Below are 23,153 nucleotides of genomic sequence, written 5' to 3' on the forward strand. Positions count from 1 at the left end.
GAGATTTTAGAAAAATAACAGGACAGACAACAGGAATCAGAAGAAGCCACACAAAATACCACAGGGCAAGAATTTCACACAAGCCAAATTTTGCACACTTTGGGCTGAATTGTACGGTCAGCGGAAAACGATCAGTGCCTGCCATTCATTACACTTACACTTGCCCACAAACTTTCTATGGGTTTTGTACAGGAACTTGCTGTGATTAGAAAGCCATTTCAGCGCAGTGCCCTCTATAGGACATCTGGGACCTCTGTGAACAGGGCAAGCAACTGTGTATCTCCTTAACCAATCAGATTGAAGAATTGTTAATGAGGCGCACAAAGTCTGAACCAGTGTCACTTAGTATCTTTCATTCAATGCCAAATCATGTACAGAAAGTGAAATAAAGAGAGGGAATGAAAGATGGGATTAAGAGAGAGAGAGATAAAAGAGAGAAAGAAAAGTTAAAAAAATGTTTAACTTAAATATTTTTAATTTCTCAAATCTCCAACAATAATTCAAATCTGAAGGAATGAGACTCCACACTTGTAAAAGTTAATTTTCAGTGCTAGAGAGGTTGCTTGGCAGTAATTAAGACTTAAATCGCTTACTTTGCAATGGACAAGCCCTAACTTTTTCTGGCGAGTTTAGTGGGTATCTATCACATAGGTACAGCAACTTCGCGTTATTCCATGTGTTTCAATGTCGAGGCTCTCAGTGAGATATCGGTTAGAGCGCAACTTCTGGAGGAGCGGGGAAACTTGGACAGCAACTTCTTGATTTTTGCGTTTAACTGCGTATGTGCAGTCGTCGGAAGTTGCTGTTCGATTTACGCTTTAATAACGGTGAGCGCTGAGAGCCTCATCATTAATTTTACTGTACAATCTGGGCCCATGTGTTTGCATGCGAGTAGAAAAGGAGATTCTCCTATTGCTAGTTTCTAATGAAACATCGGCTGAGGTCTATTTTGGATTTGGGGGTGATTGCTGCTTGTGAGATTAAAGCGTTTGGCGCCTTTACATCAAAAACTGAAGACACCCTCTTAATAGAAACATAGAAACATAGAAGATAGGAGCAGGAGTAGGCCATTCGGCCCCTCGAGCCTGCTCCGCCATTCAATGCGATCATGGCTGATCATCCAAATTCAGTACCCGGTCCCTGCTTTCTCCCCATACCCCTTGATCCCTTTAGCCTTAAGAAATATATCCAACTCCTTCTTGAATATATTTAATGAATTGGCCTCTACTGCCTTCTGTGGTAGAGAATTCCACAGGTTCACCACTCTCTGGGTGAAGAAATTCCTCCTCATTTCTGTCTAAAATGGCCTACCCCTTATCCTTAGACTGTGACCCCTGGTTCTGGATTCCCCGACCATTGGGAACATCCTCCCTGCATCTAGTCTGTCCAGTCCTGCCAGAATTTTATAAGTTTCAATGAGATCCCCTCTCATTCTTCTAAACTCCAGCGAGTACAAGCCCAATCGACCCAATCTCTCCTCATACGTCATTCCTGCCATCCCGGGTATCAGCCTGGTGAATCTTCGCTGAACTCCTTCCATGGCAAGAGTATCCTTCCTCAGATAAGGCGACCAAAACTGCACACAATACTCAAGATGTGGTCTCACCAAGGCCCTGTACAACTGCAGCAAGACATCCTTGTTCCTGTACTCAAACCCTCTCGCTATAAAGGCCAACATACCATTTGCCTTCTTAACCGCCTGCTGCACCTGCATGCTTACCTTCAGCGACTGGTGCACAAGGACACCCAGGTCTCATTGCACTTCCCCTTCTCCCAATCTATTGCCATTCAGATAATAATCTGCCTTCCTGTTTTTGACACCAAAGTGGATAACCTCACATTTATCCACGTTATATTGCATCTGCCATGCTTCTGCCCAATCACCCAACCTGTCCAAATCATCCTGTAGTTTCTCGGCATCCTCCTCACAGCACACACGCCCACCCAGCTTTGTGTCGTCTGCAAATTTGGAGATATTACATCTAGTTCCCTTGTCTAGATCATTAATATATATTGTGAATAGCTGGGGTCCAAGGACCGATCCCTGCGGTACCCCACAATCACTGCCTGCCACTCGGAAAAAGACCCATTTATTCCAACTCTTTGCTTTCTATCTGCCAACCAGTTCTCTATCCAAGTCAATACCTTGCCCCCAATCCCATGTGCCTTAACTTTACACGCTAATCTCTTTTGTGGGACCTTATGGATTTCAAGTTCCCCTCTACAGATGATGCGTTTTCTTTAAGAAAGAAAAAAAGACTTGCATTTATATAGCGCCTTTCATGACCACCGGACCTCTCAAAGCGCTTTACAGCCAATTAAGTACTTTTGAAGTGTAGTCACTGTTGTAATGTGGGAAACGCGGCAGCCAATTTGCGCACAGCAAGCTCCCACTAACAGCAATGTGATAATGACCAGATAATCTGTTTTTTGTTACGTTGGTTGAGGGAGAAGTATTGGCCAGGATACCGGGGATAACTCTCCTGCTCTTCTTCGAAGTAGTGCCTTGGGATCTTTTATGTCCACCTGAGAGAGCAGACGGGGCCTCGGTTTAATGTCTCATCCGAAAGACAGCACCTCCGACAGTGCAGCACTCCCTCAGCACTGCACTGGAGTGTCAGCCTAGCTTTATGTGCTCAAGTCCCGGCAACCTTCTGACCCAAAGGCGAGTGTGCTACCCACTGAGCCACAGCTGACACTGTAATATGAAACTGTTGCCATTATTCCTTTTTATGTAACTGTGATTGATGAAGTATTCTCCTCTGTGCTTTTACATTGCTCCGACGCAGCAAGAGAGCCCCAGGTGGGCAGAGGAAACGCTTCAAGGACACCCTCAAAGCCTCCTTGAAAAAGTGCAACATCCCCACCGACACCTGGGAATCCCTGGCCCAAGACCGCACAAAGTGGAGAAGCATCCGGGAAGGCGCTGAATACCTCGAGTCTCTTCGCCAGGAGCAAGCGGAAGCCAAGCGCAAGCAGCGCACGTCAACCCAAGCACCCCACCCACCCGCCCCTTCAACCACTGTCTGCCTCACCTGTGACAGAGACTGTAGGTCCCGCATTGAACTCATCAGTCACCTGCGAACTCATTTTTAGTGTGGAATCAATCGGTTCCGAGGGACTGCCTAAGAAGAAGAATTCTCCTCTGTGCTTTTACATTGACTATTTTCATTCTTTCCAGTCTAAAATACAATTGTATAACAATTAAAGTAAATACTGAGCAGATCACAGTTAAATCATGACTCATAAAGAAAACTCATTTAAGTCTTTTGTCTGAGAAATCTCATCTCAACCACAAGCGAGATCTTTTTTCCCCACAGTGCTCAGCGAGCATTTTTTTTAATCATTGATTTACAATTTGTAGCTGAGGCCACCGTCCCACTGAGCAGCACTGTAATGCACACAAACCTCCCCTCAACTAAGAATGCTTTTTGTGGCTGGCAATGGCCTCCTTTCCCCCCCCCCGCCAAATACTCAATTTGGTCTCGACTCTCAATGTGCAATGCCACAGGAGATCAACTGGTTTTATTGTTAAAAAGGGTGATGATTTAGTGCCTGCTTTGAGAACACAATCATGCATCTACATTTTCCACTGGGGTGCTGTAATCCTGAAGTAGCTGCTGCCTGTTCTGCTCACCTGCACTGCCGCTCGTTGAGCACAGACTATGTACTGAGGATTTTAGTTTAACATTATTCATCATTTTGCCAATCCATTGCCACTGAAGGCAGTAGGGGTATAAAACTGCCATTAGAGGGCAAAGTAATTAAGAACAAGTACAAGATATTTTATTATACAGCGTATAAATCAAGTTTAGCTCATTTTAAAAATACCATTCTTTTTACGTTTTACTCCAGAGTACCATAATAGTGAAGTAACGGCTGGAGAACCTGCCCTTGTGATTTCTTGTTACAGACTTTTACAGGCATGCTTACCTGGTTGACTGCCTAACCATTGCCTTAATATAGAAAGAAAGAACTTGCATTTATATAGCGCTTCATCATATGATCAGGACATCAAGACAAAGCGCCTTGGGACGTTTTTACTATGTTAAAGGCACTATATATTAATGCAAGTTGTTGTTGTCATCCCAAACCACTTCACACCCTATTAGTGTAGTCACTGGTGTTATATAGACAAATGCAGCAGCAAGTCTATGCACAGGAAGGTCCCAAAAACAGCAAATTAAATGAATGGCCGTTTCTTTTGTTGTCATTGCCTGTGTCGGCTGGGGGGTGGAGCATTGGTCAGGACACAGAGTGACCTCCCTGCTCTTCTTTGAGTATTGCCATGAGATCACTTGCGGCCATCTGAACGAGCAGACGAAGCCTCGGCTTAACATCACATCAGAAAGATGAATCTCTGACGATACCGCACTAGTTCAGTACCGCACTGAAGTGTCAGCCTAGATTAAGTGCTCGCGTCCTGGTGTGGGGCTTGAACTAAAACTTTGAACCCACAATATAATTGATGCAGCCACTTTAACGTGAGCCTGCTTGTTCTTTCTCACAATCAATCGTCGGTTTCTAATTGGCACACCGCCTCTTGGGTCGCAGAAGCATGCAATTACTATCATTAGTCTAAGTGACTAAGAACAAATACAGTGTGTCGACTTTGAACAGCTTAATTCATAAAATACATTTCTACTGGCATGCTATAGCTGTAAAGCATCTGGTGCAATGTCTTTCCCTATGGCCTGTTGTTGAGGACATTATGCTGTCCATCTGCCTGCCGGACTTTGTGTTGGTGGTTTATTCGTCACATCGATCAGCAAAGCCCTGGAATGACATATAGCAGCAGTCAATAAAAGGGAATGAGTAAGGGCAAATTCCTAAAACAGCTGTAAAGAAAACCAACTGCGAATGAAAGAACAAGGCAAATATCAAGCCAAAACAATCTCCATTGGGTCGCTATCATTATTATTACCACCCTGAGCATTGACGAGAAAGACAGGCTTGCAGTTATATAGCCCCTTAACTTGTCGCACTGAAACATCTCAAAGTGCTTCACGTAGAATGAATTACTTCAAAATCCGATGGCTATTGCGATGTGGAAGGACAGTAAATTCCATAACAATTTAATTTTGAAAACCACTGGGAACGTTGTCAGTTGTCTTATTCCTATGGAGATTCTCATACTTTAAAGGATTCCCAGTAGAAATATAGACACCAGAAAGTAATCCCAGTAATAAAATGAAGCTGGGAACAATTACTTTTCAAACTATATATATGTATATAATGGTTGTGACTGAACAAAGACTCAGTACACATGGAGCTGATTTTGGTGTCCTTGAACCCCTGGCTGCATCTCAAAATTAGTGCAGACAGGGTGAAATGGATTATAAATTTAGGCAGGAATCAGCTGCACCAGCTCAATTAGCATTCGAGCCAAGGATGCAGAGTAGAAGCTCTCATCTGAAGCAGCCAAAGTTTCATTTCAATATTAAAAAGGAGACATGAAAAGTGGCCATTCCCTTTTCCTGTCAGTAAGCGTGCTGGACACCAAGTTCAAAGCATGCCAGGGGTGGTCCTTCAAGCAGGAAGGGCACAGATTTAAAAGATTTTCTTTTAGCCATTTCTAAGCCGATTTTATTCATTTTTCTTTTCCTGCTGGCATTTAGGTTTTGTGTCAGTTGTCATTAATTATTATTTTGCATCCTGGTTCCCTTTACTGGCACCAATGGGTTTCCTAAAGGGAAGCCTCCAAGCTGATGTCTTCAGAAGAATAAGAGGACCCATGGAGCAATGCCAGGGTGTTCAGACTGCCCAAGAGATGCCTCAAGACCTCCCGCCAGGGCCTGCACATCAGCATCGGCAGTGAGAGGTGAAATTACATTACTTTGGCAGACATAGTGCAGATGGAGGCATCTTCTTCAATAGAACCTGCCCCAGTGGACTCCTGGTGGCCTTATTATGATATGTAAATCTCTAACCATTATTCTGAACGGTTATTCATAAGCACCTCAATCACAACATGTCATGCTTTATATGGGACTGCATGAAGAAAGCATGTCAAGTTGATGAAGAGGTAACCACACCCACCTAGATGCCACCAACCATTTCTGGGCTTTGGCACACCTGCCTGGCAATGACCATGAGGTCTTGTCAGGACCTGGTTCAACAGAGTAGAAGATGCATAGATGTGTCATCTGCTGCAAGATCAGCTACAGCTATCATACAGCATAGGGCTGGCGTATGCAGGGTCAGTAATGGTAAGCTGTGACCTGAATCTTGGCTGCACCTTCTTGCATGTGATGACCTGAGTGGTACAGTAGGGTGGCACAGAGGGCAACCCTCCTCACAATTACTTCATGCAACACCAACTCAACTTTAGCAATCATGAATCACAGAGCTGAACTTCGGGCTGCTTGTCAATTGCCTGCAGGCATTTGCTTGCACCTCGTGTTACTTGTAGAAAACTGCCCAGGTATGTCCTGTCCACAAAAAGCAGGACAAATCCAACCCGGCCAATTACCGCCCCGTCAGTCTACTCTCAATCATCAGCAAAGTGATGGAAGGTGTCATCGACAGTGCTATTAAGCAGCACTTACTCACCAATAACCTGCTCACCGATGCCCAGTTTGGGTTCCGCCAAGAACACTGGGCGCCCGACCTCATTACCGCCTTGGTCCAAACATGGACAAAGGAGCTGAATTCCAGAGGTGAGGTGAGAGTGACTGCCCTTGACATCAAGGCAGCATTTGACCAAATGTGGCATCAAGGAGCCCTAGTAAAACTGAAGTCAATGGGAATCAGGGGGAAAACTCTCGACTGGCTGGAGTCATACCTAGCACAAAGGAATATGGTTGTGGTGGTTGAAGGTCAATCATCACAGCCCCAGGACATTACTGCAGGAGTTCCTCAGGGCAGTGTCCTCGGCCCAACTATCTTCAGCTGCTTCATCAATGACCTTCCCTCCAACATAAGATCAGAAATGTGGATGTTCACTGATGACTGCACAGTGTTCAGTGCCATTCACAACTCCTCAGATAATGAAGACGTCCATGCCCACATGCAACAAGACCTGGACGACGTTCAGGCTTGGGCTGATAAGTGGCAGGTGTTAAGTCTGTGTGTTAGTGATAATTACTACACAGACTACAAGAGTAAATTCAACAGGTCTTTACTGGTTGGAGGTAGGGACTATACTGAATACAATATTACTACACAGTGCTTATATACCGGTGTGGTCACCACCGGTATTACGTATACAGCAGCCAGAGAAAGTAGTACATCTCTTAAGGTGGAACAGGCTTAAGTTCTCTTAAGGTGGAACAGGTTACATACACCACAATCCTCCCTTTTTAGCTTAACAGTCATATCCCCATTTAACATAATATAATAACATATATACATATATAACTTCAGGTATAACAGTTCAAAGGTTCAGTCTCTCAGGAGGCTTTCTGATGCAGCTTGGATAACGCCTCTCAGTAGTCCCTGATTCTTGTTGTTGAGGTGCCTCCTCTATTTGGTTTCCAATGTATTGGGTGTCATCATCATCAAGTACATTCCCTGCCGAGGTAGATGCTTCAGGTTCATTAACGTCTTCCACAGTTGTCTCTGTCACAACCATGGGTTCGGCCCTTGCTCTCGACTCTACCAGTTGATCCGCATGATGCCTTATCACATTATGACCAATATCTACTGTGTACATCAGAGGTCCTTGTCTGGCCCGAATTGTTCCGGATTGCCATTTTTCGTTTCCATAGCCCCTTGCCAACACTGGTTGTCCTACGTCGAAAGTTCGAGTGGTCTTGTTGTTAATATGCCGAAACTGTTTGTTTTCCACTTCCCTCCGCACATTTGGTTTTAACAAGTCCAACTTGGACCGCAACCTCCTGTTATAAAACATCATGGCAGGACTTTGGTTAGTCACTGCATGATCGGCGTTTTGATATGACATCAGGAACTTGTCGACCTTGTGTTGCAGCGGAATCTGATCATCGTTCATGGCCTTAATTGCCTTTTTGAATGTCTGGACAAATCTTTCAGCCAACCCGTTTGTCGCCGGATGATATGGGGCAGAGGTATAATGTTTTACTCCATTCTTCTTTAAGAATTGTCGGAATTCTTCCAATACAAACTGTGGTCTGTTGTCCGAACAGATCTGTTCTGGCAATCCGTTCCTTGCGAATATTGTTCTTAACACCGCAATTGTCTTTTCTGAAGTAGTGGTATTCATCTTGATGACTTCTGGCCATTTGGAATGTGCGTCCACCACGATTAGGAACATGGAGTCCATGAATGGACCAGCAAAGTCAATGTGTATGCGTTGCCATGGGGCTGAAGGCCATTCCCATGGGTGTAGCGGTGCTATTGGAGGTGCATTTTGCACTTTTTGGCACCCAGCGCAGCTTTTCGTTAACTCCTCAATCTGTTGGTCAATACCCAGCCACCATACATAAGCCCTAGCAAGACTTTTCATTTTAACTCCCCCCAGATGACCTTCATGCAGTTCGTTTAAAACTCTTTCCCTTAACTTGGGAGGAATAATCACTCTTGTCCCGTACATCAAGGTACTATGGCAGATGGACAGCTGGTCTCGCCTTGCCGAAAATGCCGGTAACAGAGGATCACCCCGTGTTGGCCATCCTTTCACTGTCACCTCGTAGACTCTGGACAGTGTCGGGTCGTTCCTGGTTTCTCTTTCAATACTTGCATTGGTGACTGGTAAACACTCGATGATGGTCGAATGAAATAACTCAACAGGGTCGACTTTCGTCGTGTCTTCTTCCGGTAGTGGCAGGCGCGACAGCCCATCAGCATTGCCATGCTGCTTCGTACCTTTGAATTCTATTTGATATTGATGTGCCCCTAGGAAAAGGGACCATCTCTGGAGACGCTGCGCTGTCATCACCGAAACACCCTTCTTAGGGTTAAAAATGGATACCAACGGTTGATGGTCTGTCAGAAGTGTGAATTTTTGGCCCTGCAGGTAATGATTAAACTTCTTCACTCCCCATACAAGGCTAAGAGCCTCCCTATCGATCTGCGCATAGTTGCGCTCAGCGGAGGTCAATGATCTGGATGCAAACGCGACTGGCCTTTCCGTGCCATTTGGCAACTTGTGTGAGAGTACTGCCCCAATACCATATGGAGAAGCATCACAAGCCAACCGAATAGGCAGTGTCGGGTTGAAGTGAGCCAACACTTCCTCTGAGGTGATCAATTCTTTGCTTTTGCGAAATGCCTTCTTACAGTTTTCGCCCCATTCCCATGGTACCCCTTTCTGTAAAAGAGCGTTCGGTGGGTGCAGTACCGTGGATAGATTTGGCAGAAATTTATGGTAATAGTTAATTAATCCTAGAAACGACCTCAACTGAGAGACATTCTCCGGAGCGGGAGCCTTTACAACTGCCTCAATCTTGTCAGGAGACTTATGAAGCCCCTCCCGGTCAATGACATGGCCACAGTACGAGATCCGCTTCTGGAAGAACTCACATTTCTGCCGATTTACTCTAAGTCCATACTCTTTCAGTCTGTTGAGCACCAGTTCCAAGTTTGCGAGATGTTGTTCATCACCATCACCTGTGATCAGAATATCGTCCAGGTAACATTGTGTGCCTAGAATTCCCTGTAATACCTGCTCCATGGCCCTCTGCCAAATTGCTGGAGCCGATGCCACTCCAAAAACCAGCCTATTGTACCGGTACAACCCTCGATGCGTGTTGATCGTGAGGTATTGGCGTGACTCTTCCTCAACCTCCATCTGCAAGTACGCCTGCACCAGGTCTATCTTGGTGAAGTGTTTCCCGCCAGACAATGAAGTGAAAATATCCTCAATCCGTGGAAGCGGATACTGCACCGTGTGAAGCACCGGATTAACGGTGATTTTGAAATCTCCACAGATGCGAACCTTCCCTGGATCTCCTGGCTTGTTGCTCGCAGGACGTTTCATAACGGGAACAATGGGCGTAGCCCACTCACTCCAATCTACCTTAGACAGTACACCTGAACATTCTAGTGCTTCCAGTTCCGCTTCAACAGTAGGTCGTATTGCATAGGGTACCGGTCTGGCTTTAAAACATTTTGGTTGTGCATGTTCATCAATCTTGATGTTTGCCGTAATTCCTCTCAGTGTTCCCAGTCCCTGCTGGAACACCTCTTTAGCATCATCCAATATTCTGGACAATCGTTTAGGTTTGACATCTGTTTCCCCGGAATCTACCGTTAGTGCCTTCAAGGAGTGCCAGTCCATATTCATTTTCCTAATCCACTCCCATCCTAGTAGTGGTGGACATCCTTCAGGTAGCACATATAAGTCCATTACTTGGCTTTCTTCGCCCTTGTGGACCACTTCTACCTCTATTTTTCCGATGGGGTACACTCTTTGCCCCGTGTATGTTTTCAATATAATCTCCGTATCCTGTAGGGGAATATGTTGGAATAACCTTCTGTAATCTTTCTTATTCATGACCGTCAATGCCGATCCAGTGTCCAATTCCATTTTTACTTGGACTCCTGCTATCTGAAGAGTGACCCAAATTGTCTGGAGATCTGCATCCTTACCAACGTTGTGTACTCTTAAGCTATCCAGTTCATTACTGCTAGCGTCTGAATCTGACTTCTGTTCGGTCAAACTGTTCTTTGTCACCTTGTGTACCTTTGCGTATTTTCCTTGCGGTGACTTTTTGTTGCTGGTCTTCTTTCCTGACCGGCATACTTTAGCTATGTGGCCAAGCCTGCCACACGTTCTGCATTCTTGGTTTTTAAACCAACACTGGTTCTGATCGTGCGTTGTCTTTCCACAACGATAACATTTGACAGAACTCAAACCCAATTTGTTTGTACCGAGTTCCGGTGACCGTAGCTGCATTACTGCCGTGCCTCTCGCTGCGGCTTCATGTGCTGCTGCCATAGTGACCACCTTCTCAAGCGTCAGCTCATTCTCCTCGAGCAGTCGCTTTTGTGTATCCTGTTTAAATAAACCACACACAAATTTATCTCGTAGTGCCTCTGTCAGTCCCGTTCCAAACTGACAATATTTTGCTAGCTTACGTAATTCCATCAAATATTCAGCATTGTTTTCATTCTGCAGCTGCCTTCTGTCGTAAAATTTAAATCGTTCCGCTAGCATCAGCGGCGTGGGGTTTAGATGATTTTTCAGGACAGTAACAATCTCCTCGAACGTCTTATCTGCCGGTTCATCTGGTGATACAAGGTGTTTCAATTGCCCGTATGTCTTCGCACCCATTAAATTTAATAATGTTAGTGCTTTATCTGCATCAGGAATTTTATTTGCCTTACAATAATTTTGTATGCGTTCTACATACATGGCCCAATCTTCGATGTCACTATCAAAGGTATTAATGTTCCCATGTTTAGGCATCGTTGCAATTTATTGTATTTTTATGTTATCCAAGGTGGCGGCTTCCCGCTCTTGTCGTCGTCCTCCGCCCACAAAATGGCGGTTTTCCCGCGCTTGGCGGTCTTCAACCGTCCCCCGACGCTGTCTCCGCTTCACCGCGGCTCTCGTGCCTTCAGTTTCCCCAGACGCTGCGCCTTTTAGCCCGAATGCGGCCCTTATCTCCGGTCGCGATCGATGTCCCCGCGCTGCGCCTCTCGCTCGAAAGCGGCCCGGCCCTTATCTCCGGTCGCGATCGCTCTCACCGCCCTTATTCCTCCGTCTTCCCAGCCCCGTCTGTACAGCCAACGCGGTTGACTTTCTGTCGCGTCGCTGCCCAGCTTACCCACCACCGAGGTAGAAAGAAGAAGCTGACAGTCGCTGATGGAGGCGTCGAGGTCAGGATGTCTTCTGCACTCCGGTTTCTCGATGCCTGCCGCTCGACGTGTCTTCCAGTAGGGTGATGAGGGTGGAAACCTCTCTTCGATGTCCTGTCTGTGGACGAAGCCGCTGTGGAAAAAACTGCCGCAGGGTAAGAATCGGACTCGTCGCCACTGTTAAGTCTGTGTGTTATAGTGATAATTACTACACAGACTACAAGAGTAAATTCAACAGGTCTTTACTGGTTGGAGGTAGGGACTATACTGAATACAATATTACTACACAGTGCTTATATACCGGTGTGGTCACCACCGGTATTACGTATACAGCAGCCAGAGAAAATAGTACGGCCTAGAAATTGAGTGCCCTTAGCGCCGATTTTGCGGCGCTAGAGGGCCTAGCGCTGCATTTGGCGCCGGCGCCAAAATTGCCTGGGGCCCTTACGCCGCGGTAGACCGGTAGCGCTGCGCCGGCACCGATGACGTCATCGGTGTGCGCAGCGTCCCGGTTGCCATGCCGACGGGCCCCAGCGCCGAAATTCAGTGGCGGCCGCCTCGCCCGTGACAGCCGCAACTAAGACTCTGGCAACAGAGTCTTACGAGTCTTTGCGCCGGCGCATTAAAGGCCCCGCGGCGGCCGGCCGCTTTCCCGCCGGCCGCCTGGCCGCAGCTCCCTCCCCGGACTTCCCCCCCCACCCCCCCGGAACAGAAGCAAGCCCGGCACTTGTCCGAGGTGCCGGGCTCATTTTTTAAAAGATTTTCGCGGGCCGCGATCGGGTGCAGGCAGCTCCTCCTTAAGGGAAGGAGGAGGCCTGCACTTCCCGAGCCTGCCGCACCGCATCGGGTGCCGCAGCGCCGGAATTGCGGCGCGAAACGGCAGTTAGCGCCTATTTACCGCCGCAAAGACCCTTCAGTAGCGCCGGCAGCCGTTTGGGCGCGGCCCTGCTGAATTTTTGGCGCGCGCAGGGGGACTTAGCGCCGGCACTAACTTCCAGCGCTAAAGCCCTGGCTAAGCCAAAACTCAATTTCTAGGCCTACATCTCTTAAGGTGGAACAGGCTTAAGTTCTCTTAAGGTGGAACAGGTTACATACACCACAGCAGGTAACATTCGCGCCACAGAAGTGCCAAGCAATGATTATCTCCAATAAGCGAGAGTCTAACCACTTCCCCTTGACATTCAATGGCATCACCATCGTCGAATCCCCCACTATCAACATCCTGGGGGTCACCAGTGACCAGAAACTTAACTGGACCAGCCACATAAATACTGTGGCAACAAGAGCGGGTCAGAGGCTAGGTATTCTGTGGCGAGTGTCTCACCTCTTGACTCCCCAAATCCTTTCCACCATCTACAAGGCACAAGTCAGGAGTGTGATGGAATACTCTCCACTTGCCTGGATGAGTGCTGCTCCAACAACACTCAAGAAGCTCGACACCATCCAGGACAAAGCAGCCGGCTTGGTTGGCACCCCATCCACCACCTTAAAAATTCACTCACTCCACCACCAGTGTACCGTGGCTGCAGTGTGTACCATCTACAAGATGCACTGCAGCAACTCACCAAGGCTTCTTCGGCAGCACCTCCCAAACCCGCAACCTCTTCCACCTAGAAGGACAAGGGTAGCAGGTGCATGGGAACACCACCACCTCTAAGTTCCCCTCCAAGTCACACACCATCCTGACTTAGAAGTATATCACCGATCCTTCATCATCACTGGGTCAAAATCCTGGAACTCCCTCCCTAACGGTACTGTGGGAGTACCTTCACCACACGGACTGCAGCGGTTCAAGAATGCGGCTCACCACCAACTTCTCAAGGGCAATTAGGGAAGGGCAATAAATGCTGGCCTTGCCAGCGAGGCCCACATACCATAAAAAGAAATAAAAAAATATTTCCCCTCATTTTTGCCTGCCACTTCTTAATCTGCTCTGCAATAGTCACTGATGGGCTGAGATGTCTTTTGAACTTTTCCAAAAGTTTTCATCATTTTTGTCCCCCTTAATTGTCTTCCCTTTAATTGGCCCTACCGCTTTAAATTCGCACGTTCGGAAAGCGTAGGGTCCAGTTGAGTTTTGGCGGCCAACATTTTGTTTGGGAGTTCATCACGGCGAAAGTCTCACAGGCCATCCTGGGGGCAGATTTCTTCTGCGCAAACGGGTTTCTCGTCGACGTCTGACACTGCCAGCTAATCAGTGCCTCCACTTTTCACTCGGTCCCCTGCCACCACGATGTCTTGGTCAGTTGCCTGTGCAGTCCCATCTCCAAATGAGTTCTCTCGTCTTCTCAATGAGTTCCCTGAGCTCACCAGGCCCACATTTTCTTCTTCAGTGATGAGGCACGGTGTGGCGCAGCACATTACCACGACAGGATCCCCCGTTTATGCGAGAGCTCGAAGGCTGGAACCCGTTAAACTCGCGGCCGCCAAGGCGGAGTTCCATACAATGGAATGCTTGGGTATTATTCGACGTTCGAATAGTTCTTGGTCCTCACCATTACACATTGTTCCTAAGCTGGGCAGCAGATGGCGACCATGCGGCGACTACAGACGCCTGAATGAGGCTACCACACCGGATCGGTACCCAATTCCTCACATTCAGGATTTTTCGGCCAATCTGGCAGGGAATTCCATCTTTTCCAAAGTAGACCTCGTCCGAGGCTATCATCAAGTGCCCGTGCATCCTCAGGATGCCCCCAAAACTGCCGTCATCACACCTTTCGGGCTCTTTGAGTTCCTTCGTATGCCGTTTGGGCTGAAGAATGCAGCACAAGCCTTCCAACGTCTCATGGATTCCGTGTTGCGCTATCTGCCGTTCATCTTCGTCTACCTAGGCGACATCCTTATTGCCAGTAACCGCACGAAAGAACACATTATGCACTTGCGTACCCTTTTTTCTCGTCTCAGCCAACATGGCCTTATTATCAACCTGGCCAAGTGCCAGTTTGGGTTGCACAGCATTGATTTTCTGGGACACAGAATCACCTCAGAAGGCGCCGTCCCGCTGGCCACGAAGGTGGAAGTAGTCACCTCGTTCCCTCTTCCTCAGACCGTCAGGGCCCTCCAGGAATTTCTGGGAATGGTCAACTTTTATCATCGGTTCGTCCCCAATGCGGCCCTGTTGATGCAACCTTAGTACGAGGCCCTCAGAGGTAAATCGGGCAAAGACCCGATTGATTGGACACCCCAGATGGACCAGGCTTTCCTCGACACTAACAATGCTTTGGCTGCTGCGACCATGTTGGCACATCCCCTTCTGGGCGCAACCATTGCCCTTACCACCGACGCATCTGATTATGCCATCGGGGCAGTACAGGAGCAGTGGGTCGATGGCACATGGCAACCACTGGCTTTCTTCAGCCGCCAATTGCGGAAGAACGAACGCAAGTATAGTACTTTTGATAGGGAGTTGTTGGCATTGTTTCTGGCCATCCGCCATTTTTGCTTCCTACTGGAAGGACGCCCATTCACGGCTTTTGTAGACCACAAGCCACTTACTTTTGCTATGGCCAAGACAGCGGAATCATGGTCGGCACGGCAACAACGTCATCTTACGTACATATCTGAATTTACAACCGACATATAACATGTCTCTGGCAAGGATAACCTGGTGGCGGATTGTCTCTTCCGCGCCCAGCTCCACGCAGTACACCTGGGAGTTGACTATGTTGGTTTGGCAAAAGAACAGAAGGCAGACCCTGAAGTGCAGGCATACCGGACCGCACCTTCCAGCTTACAAGTGGCTGATGTCAGTTTCCAGGCCGCAGGAACCACACTCCTGTGTAACATCTCGATGGGCGTCCCACGTCCAATTGTTCCAGTCGAATGGCGCAGGAGAATTTTCGACACTATCCACGGGTTGTCACACCCTGGCATGAGAGCGTCACAACGACTCATGGCAAAGAAATTTGTCTGGAAGGGCATGCATCTCGACGTCCGTGACTGGACCAATACCTGCGTGAGTTGCCAGAAGTCCAAGATACAACACCATGTTAAGGCCCCAGTCGCCACTTTTCCGGTTCTGGAGCGTCGATTCGACCGTGTGCATGTGGACCTGGTTGGTCCTCTCCCTTCCTCTCGCGGGTACACTCACCTCCTCACCGTGGTAGACCGCACCACCAGGTGGCCAGAGGCAATTCCTTTGGTTGCCACCACAGCGGCAGACGTCTCCAGAGCCTTCACCTCGTCGTGGGTAGTTCGGTTTGGGGTACCGGCTGACATCTCCTCCGACCGGGGGCCTCAATTTACCTCTGAGCTTTGGAACGCCGTAGCTCAAGGTTTGGGCACCAAGTTTCATCGTACCACCGCCTACCATCCACAGGCAAACGGTCTGTATGAAAGATTCCACAGGTCCCTTAAAGCCGCACTGCGTGCTAGTCTCCGTGGGCCTAGTTGGGTGGACAGGCTCCCTTGGGTGCTGCTAGGTCTTCGCACGGCGCCTAAGGACGACCTGCATTCTTCTTCAGCAGAGCTGGTTTATGGCCAACCACTCAGAGTGCCTGGTGATTTTCTTCCTCCTCACACGGAACCCTGGTCCCCAGCTCAGCAGCTCGTCAGCCACCAGGAAGCGGCTAGGAATTTCATCCCAGTGCCTACGTCGCACCATGACCTGCAGCGCTCCCATGTCCCGGTGGATCTTAAGAGCGCAGAATACGTGTTCATTCGGCAGGATGCTCGCAAAAACCCGCTCAAACCGCCTTACACAGGTCCGTTCCGCGTCATCTCGTCAGGTGACAAGTCCTTCACAGTCGACGTCAGCGGTAAGCCTGACCACATCTCCATCGACCGGTTGAAACCGGCGCATCTGGATCTGAGCGAACCAGTCGTCACCGCTCAGCCGCCTCGTCGTGGTCGTCCACCATCAACTGCCGGTCCAGTACAGCCACAGTCATCTGCCGAGTCGCCAGTGCCCACCTCACCGGGTCGACCACAGCCGGCCTCTTCTTCTCCTCCGCCTGCGGCGTCATCCCAACCACAGCCAACGGCCAGTTCGTCTTCTAGTGCTCCGTTCCAGCTGCCGGGGTATCGCAGTCGGTCGGACAGACTTGTCAGATCCCCTTCTTGCCTTACCTTCTCTGTTAAAAGCAATTCTGGGGGGGCGCATGTGGTGGAACCACCAGAGGATTACGGACAATTGTATATAATTCCTTTTACAGCAATATAGTACAGCTGGGGGCTGCACCTTTAATGTATCTGTTAACTGTACTAGGGCTTCTTTCCTGTACTCCGCGTGATGACGTCATGCCATCCGTCACGTGATTTCTCAACAGCGGGAAGAACGTGATGACGTCATGACGTCAGAGCTCGGAACCTTCTAGCAGTAGAGCTCGGGACCTTCTAGCAGTTGAGCTCGGAACCTGCTAGCAGTTGAGCTCGGAACCTTCTAGCAGTTTCCAGAGAGGCTTTCAAGCAGACCAGACCTATTTGCATTGTATCCTACAGTTTCCTGTACAGCTTTGTTTGTTCATTAAATTTTATTGTTTTTGATTTTCTGAGTCAATCTCAATTCTTCGGCTAGGAACCCCAGTTCCTACACCATAACCATTGTACTGAATTGTCTTGTGAGCAAGGTTGTATCAAGTGGGGAAACAGAGTGGTGGAACCTATTTATTTGAGAGATAGAATTCTGGTCGAACTTCATACTGAACATCCAGGGATCGTCAGTATGAAATCAATTGCAAGAAGCTTTGTTTATTGGCCTGGATTGGACAGTGATCTTGAATCACTTGTCAGCAAATGCAGCAACAAACCACCCAAAACTCCACTACAACCTTGGTCATGGCCAAATAGACCTTTTTAGAGAGTACATGTAGACTTCTGTGAGAAAGCAAATGATTATTTCCTGGTACTTGTAGATAGTCACTCAAAGTGGATTGAAGTGAAACACATGGGTTGAAATACTACAACTGAACGTACCATAGATGAGTTGAGATCTGTATCAGTTCAACTCAGTTGGTAGCACTCTCAGCTCTGAATCAGAAGGTCATGGCTCAAGCCTTACTTCAGGATTTCAGCACATAACCTAGGCTGACACTTCAGTACAGTACTGAAGGAGTGCTGCATTGTCAGAGGCGTTGTCTTTCAGGCTTCCTGGTTAAGGGGGCATAAAGGATTCCAGAGCACAATTTGAAGAAGAGAAGAGAGTTCTCCTGGTGTCCTGGCTAATATTTATCCCTCAACACTACATCGCAACTGATGTGCCTCAATTATTCCGAGACTCGAAGTTAGCAGAACAAAAGTAAGGCTTTTATTAACTTAGAACATAACACGTAAACTAGAGAGATGTCTTCCTTCAGGAGGCTGATGCCCGACTGACTTAGATTACAAAGGAGCCAGGTATGGGCGGAGCCCTGCACACAACCAATTCCAGCACATTCCAATACATAATACATGAGGACTGGGGGAAGGGAAAAGACACAGAAAGCAGGCAGTTACAAGACACAGAAAACAGGCAGTGATGAATGGAATATATTTCATCACATTCACCCCTTCTATAGATTTAGTCTGTTCGGGGGTTTGATAGTCCTCTGCGACCGACGTGGCTGTTGTGGTGCCGCGGGTGTCGGCTGGGTGTCCCCGGTAGCCTCCTGGGTCTCTGCCGGGGGTGCCGCCGGGGTTGTTGAAGGGGTAGTTGGTGGGGGTGCCGTTGGTCGATGTTCTTCCGGGGGTGATGAAAGAGTAGTGGGTGGGTAAGGGTTGCTGTGATCGTCGTCGCTGCTATTGCCGTGGTTGTTGTCGATGCCGGCTGGGGCGACGTCTTTTATGGACACGGTGTCCTCCCTTCCGTCGGCGTGCCGAACATATGCGTATTGGGGGTTGGCGTGGAGTAGGTGTACTGGCTCCACGAGAGGGTCCGTCTTGTGGCCCCTCACATGCCTTCGCACGAGTACCGGACCTGGGGTGGAGAGCCATGACGGCATGGATACGCCTGAGGTGGATTTCCGAGGAAAGACAAACATTCGTTCATGAGGCGTGGCATTAGTGGCCGTACACAATAGCGACCGTATCGAATGGAGCACATCCGAGAGGACTTCCTGCCAGCGGGAGATAGGGAGGCCCTTGGTCCTTAGAGCTAGAGTGACTGCTTTCCACACTGTCCCGTTCTCTCGCTCCACCTGGCCGTTACTCCGGGGGTTGTAGCTGGTGGTACGGCTCGTGGCGATCCCCTTGGACAGCATGTACTGGCGTAGCTCTTCACTCATGAAGGACGCCCCCCTATCCGTGTGGATATAGCTCGGCATACTGAACAGGCAGAACAGGCTGTTGAGGCATTTAATGACCGTGGCGCTGGTCATGTCTGGGCAGGGGAAGGCGAATGGGAAACGGGAGTATTCGTCCACAATGTTCAGGAAGTAAACATTGCGGTCGACGGACGGGAGGGGGCCCTTGAAATCTAAGCTGAGCCGCTCGAAGGGCCGTGTAGCTTTGATTAAGTGGGCTCTATCTGGGCGGTAGAACCGAGGCTTGCACTCAGCGCAAGTGCGGCAGTTCCTGGTCAGAGACCGAACTTCCTCAATCGAGTAGGGTAAGTTACAGGACTTTATGAAGTGGAACAGCCGCGTGACCCCTGGGTGGCAGAGGTCGTTGTGGAGGGTCTGTAGCCGATCCTCGGTGGCGCTGGCACACATCCCTCGTGAGAGGGCGTCAGGGGATTCGTTAAGGGCCCCTGGCCGGTAAATGATGTCGTACTCGAAAGTGGAGAGCTCGATCCGCCACCTAAGAATCTTATCATTTTTAATCTTCCCCCTCTGTTTATTGTTGAACATAAACGCTACCGATCGCTGGTCGGTAAGTAGGGTGAAGCGTTTGCCGGCTAGGTAGTGGCGCCAGTGGCGCACTGCCTCCACGATGGCTTGGGCCTCCTTTTCCACGGAGGAGTGTCTGATCTCGGGGCCTTGGAGGGTCCTCGAGAAGAAAGCTACGGGCCACCCCGCCTGGTTGAGGGTGGCCGCCAAGGCGAAGTCGGACACATCACTTTCCACTTGAAATGGAGTGTTCTCGTCCACTGCCTGTAGCGTGGCCCGCTCAATATCCTGCTTAATGCTTTTGAAGGCGGCGTGGGCCTCAGCAGAGAGCGGAAAAGAGGATGCTTTCAAGAGGGGGCGGGCTTTGTCGGAGTAGTTGGGGACCCATTGGGAATAGTAAGAAAATAACCCCAGGCACCTTTTCAGGGCTTTGGGAGTGTTGGGCAGGGGCAGCTCCCGTAAGGGGCGCAATCGGTCGGGGTCTGGTCCGATTTCCCCATTCTCCACCACGCTGCCCAGTATGCAGAGGCGCGTGGTGTTGAAAACGCACTTGTCCTCGTTATAGGTGAGGTTGAGTTTTTGTGCGGTTTTCAGGAACCTCTCGAGGTTCGAGTCGTGATCCTGCTGGTTGTGACCGCAGATGGTGACGTTGTCGAGGTAGGGGAAGGTTGCCTGCAAGTGGTGGTCATCGACCATGCGATCCATCTCCCTCTGAAAGACCGAGACCCCGTTCGTCACCCCAAAGGGGACTCTGAGGAATTGGTAGAGGCGTCCGTTCGCCTCGAAGGCGGTGTACGGGCGGTCCTCTGGTCTGATAGGGAGCTGGTGGTACGCTGACTTGAGGTCGATGGTGGAGAACACCCGGTATTGGGCGATTTGGTTCACCATTTCTGATATGCGGGGTAGCGGGTAGGCGTCTAGTAGGGTGTACCTGTTGATCGTTTGACTATAGTCGATCACCATCCGTTTCTTTTCGTTACCCCTTACCACTACCACTTGGGCGCGCCACGGGCTGTTGCTGTGTTCAATAATGCGCTCTTTCAGGAGCCTGTCTACCTCGGTCGCGATAAACCGCCTGTCCTCCCAGCTGTACCTCCTGCTTTTGGTCGCTATTGGCCGGCAGTTAGGGGTAAGGTTCGCGAAAAGCGAAGGCGGCTTTACCTTCAGGGTAGCCAGGCCGCACACTGTGAGGGGCGGCTGGGACCCACCGTACTTGAGCGTGATGCTTTGGTGGTTGCACTGGAAATCCAGGCCCAAGATCACGCTCGCGCATAGATTCTTCATGATTAATACTTTAAAATTATCGTATACAGTCCCGTTAACGGACAATTGTACCGTGCAGTAACCCAGAATGGTCGATGTCTGGGTTTTATCGGCCATAGAGATGGTACCCTGAGCAGGGACCACCTTTAGGGAGAGTTGTTGTGCCAGTTCAGGGTGGATAAAACTCTCCGTGCTTCCACTGTCAATTAAGCATTTAACCCGGCACCCGTTTACCTCGATGTCCACCATTGATTTGGATAGCGGATGCGGCCTGGTCTGGTCCACTGTGACCGATGCCACTGTAGGGCCCTGATCGAGACAAGATGGCGTCCACGCTGTCTGCTCATAAGATGGTGGACCCCACGAGGTCGGGCAAGATGGCGTCCAAGATGGCCGCTCCCACGGCGCACACGCGGCGGTGGCGGGTTTTCCGGCGGTTGGTTTTCCGGCGGGGTTCCCTCTGCACACCTTCCCGAAGTGCCCCTTCTTACCGCACTTAAAGCAGGTGGTGCCTTTCGCCGGGCACAGGTTTCTGGTGTGCTTTGGCTGCCCGCAGAAGTAGCAGTTGGGTCCTTGACGCGTCGCGGCTGTCGTAGGGCTTCTGGGGGGAGAGCTGGGCCCCGCCGGTGTCGGGCTGCCGGGCGGGGAAGATGCCTTCCAAGATGGCGGTGCCCTCGGCGCACACGTGGCGGCGTGGGCGGCGCGGGCTGAAGAGTAGGCGTCCGAGTTTCTCTGGGCCATCTCCAGGGACCGCGCGGTGTCCGCAGCCTGTGTCAGGTCCAACTCCGTTTTTTCCAGCAGTCTTTGCCGGATGTGAGTGGAGCTGAGGCCTGTGATAAAGGCATCGCGAACAAGCTCGTCGGTGTACACTGCGGCTTTTACATCTCGGCACTTACAGTCCTTGCCAAGCTTTTTCAGGATGCTTAGGAACTCCTCCACTGATTCCCCAGGTCGCTGTGCGCGAGTAGCGAGTAGATGCCTAGCATACACCTCATTCGTAGGCTGCTGGTAATGCGCCTTTAAGATGTTGCAGGCGGCCAGGTACGTATCGGCGTCTTGGATGAGGGGGTAAACCCGGTGGCTTACCCAATTCCGTAGCATTCCGAGTCTCATCTTCGCAGTGTCCGTAGCGTCTTTGACGGCTGCAGAATTGTCCAGGAAGAATTCCATACAGTCAAACCAGTGTCCGAAGCGTGCTGATGTGTCCGGAGCATGTTGATCCAAATCCAAACATTCGGGTTTCAGGAGTTGATCCATAGTGTTGAAAATTAAGTTAATAAAATTGATGTGCCTCAATTATTCCGAGACTCGAAGTTAGCAGAACAAAAGTAAGGCTTTTATTAACTTAGAACATAACACGTAAACTAGAGAGATGTCTTCCTTCAGGAGGCTGATGCCCGACTGACTTAGATTACAAAGGAGCCAGGTATGGGCGGAGCCCTGCACACAACCAATTCCAGCACATTCCAATACATAATACATGAGGACTGGGGGAAGGGAAAAGACACAGAAAGCAGGCAGTTACAAGACACAGAAAACAGGCAGTGATGAATGGAATATATTTCATCACAGCAACAGTGACTACAGTTCAAAAGTAATTCATTGGTTGTGAAGCACTTTGGGATGTCCTGAGGATGGGAAAGGCACTTTATAAAATACAAGTTATTTCTTTCTTTCACTTCCCAGGCCAATCCCATGCCTCCAAGATCCCCTCCTTGTTTGGCTTCATGTCTCAAAAATCTCCTGCCGCTACAAAGTTCTGATATTTCTGCTCCATCTCTGAAATACCCTTCCTCAATCCTACTCTCAGAAATCTCTCAATGTCTCGAATAACTGCCTGTTTAATTTCTCCATCACCAATACTCTCTTCAGGCACATCTCTGCCTCTGACCAGGTATTGCTTCCACCCTCTTTAAATATAGTTTTAACCACTCCATACTGCTGGCTCAAACACTTCACATTCCTTTCCCTGTCTCACTCTCCAATTGTTGGCAGCGTAGCTCCACGTTAAATTTCAGCAAAGCAATCAGTGTCAAATACACAAACTGGGCTATCCTTACTGCAAGTGAAAGTAATCCATTACTTACATTTGCACTGAGGAAGCATAGAACCCAATCCCTACTAGCATTCGGACAGCCTCGCTTCTCGAGCAAGACGGGACAGCAGTGAAGATTGGCAGCAACAATAGGCAATGGATAAGAAAGGGATTTAAGGTAGACATGCAATGGAGACCATCCAACCAACATCATGTTCAAAATTATCACTGACTTCCTAGGAGTGGCTGAAGGTTTTTTTTACTAAGTAAAACACTAGCACAGTAAGGGTAACAAACTGTGGAATATCTATAATCTTATCATGGGCTTTTCCCAAGTTACTACCTTCTTGCAGTCTAATGTTTCTAGCACACAGAATTGTGAAAAGTAG

Source organism: Somniosus microcephalus, chromosome 22, assembly GCF_052327205.1.
Source record: "Somniosus microcephalus isolate GS21.2 chromosome 22, FLI_Smic_1.0, whole genome shotgun sequence".
Taxonomy (NCBI): domain Eukaryota; kingdom Metazoa; phylum Chordata; class Chondrichthyes; order Squaliformes; family Somniosidae; genus Somniosus; species Somniosus microcephalus.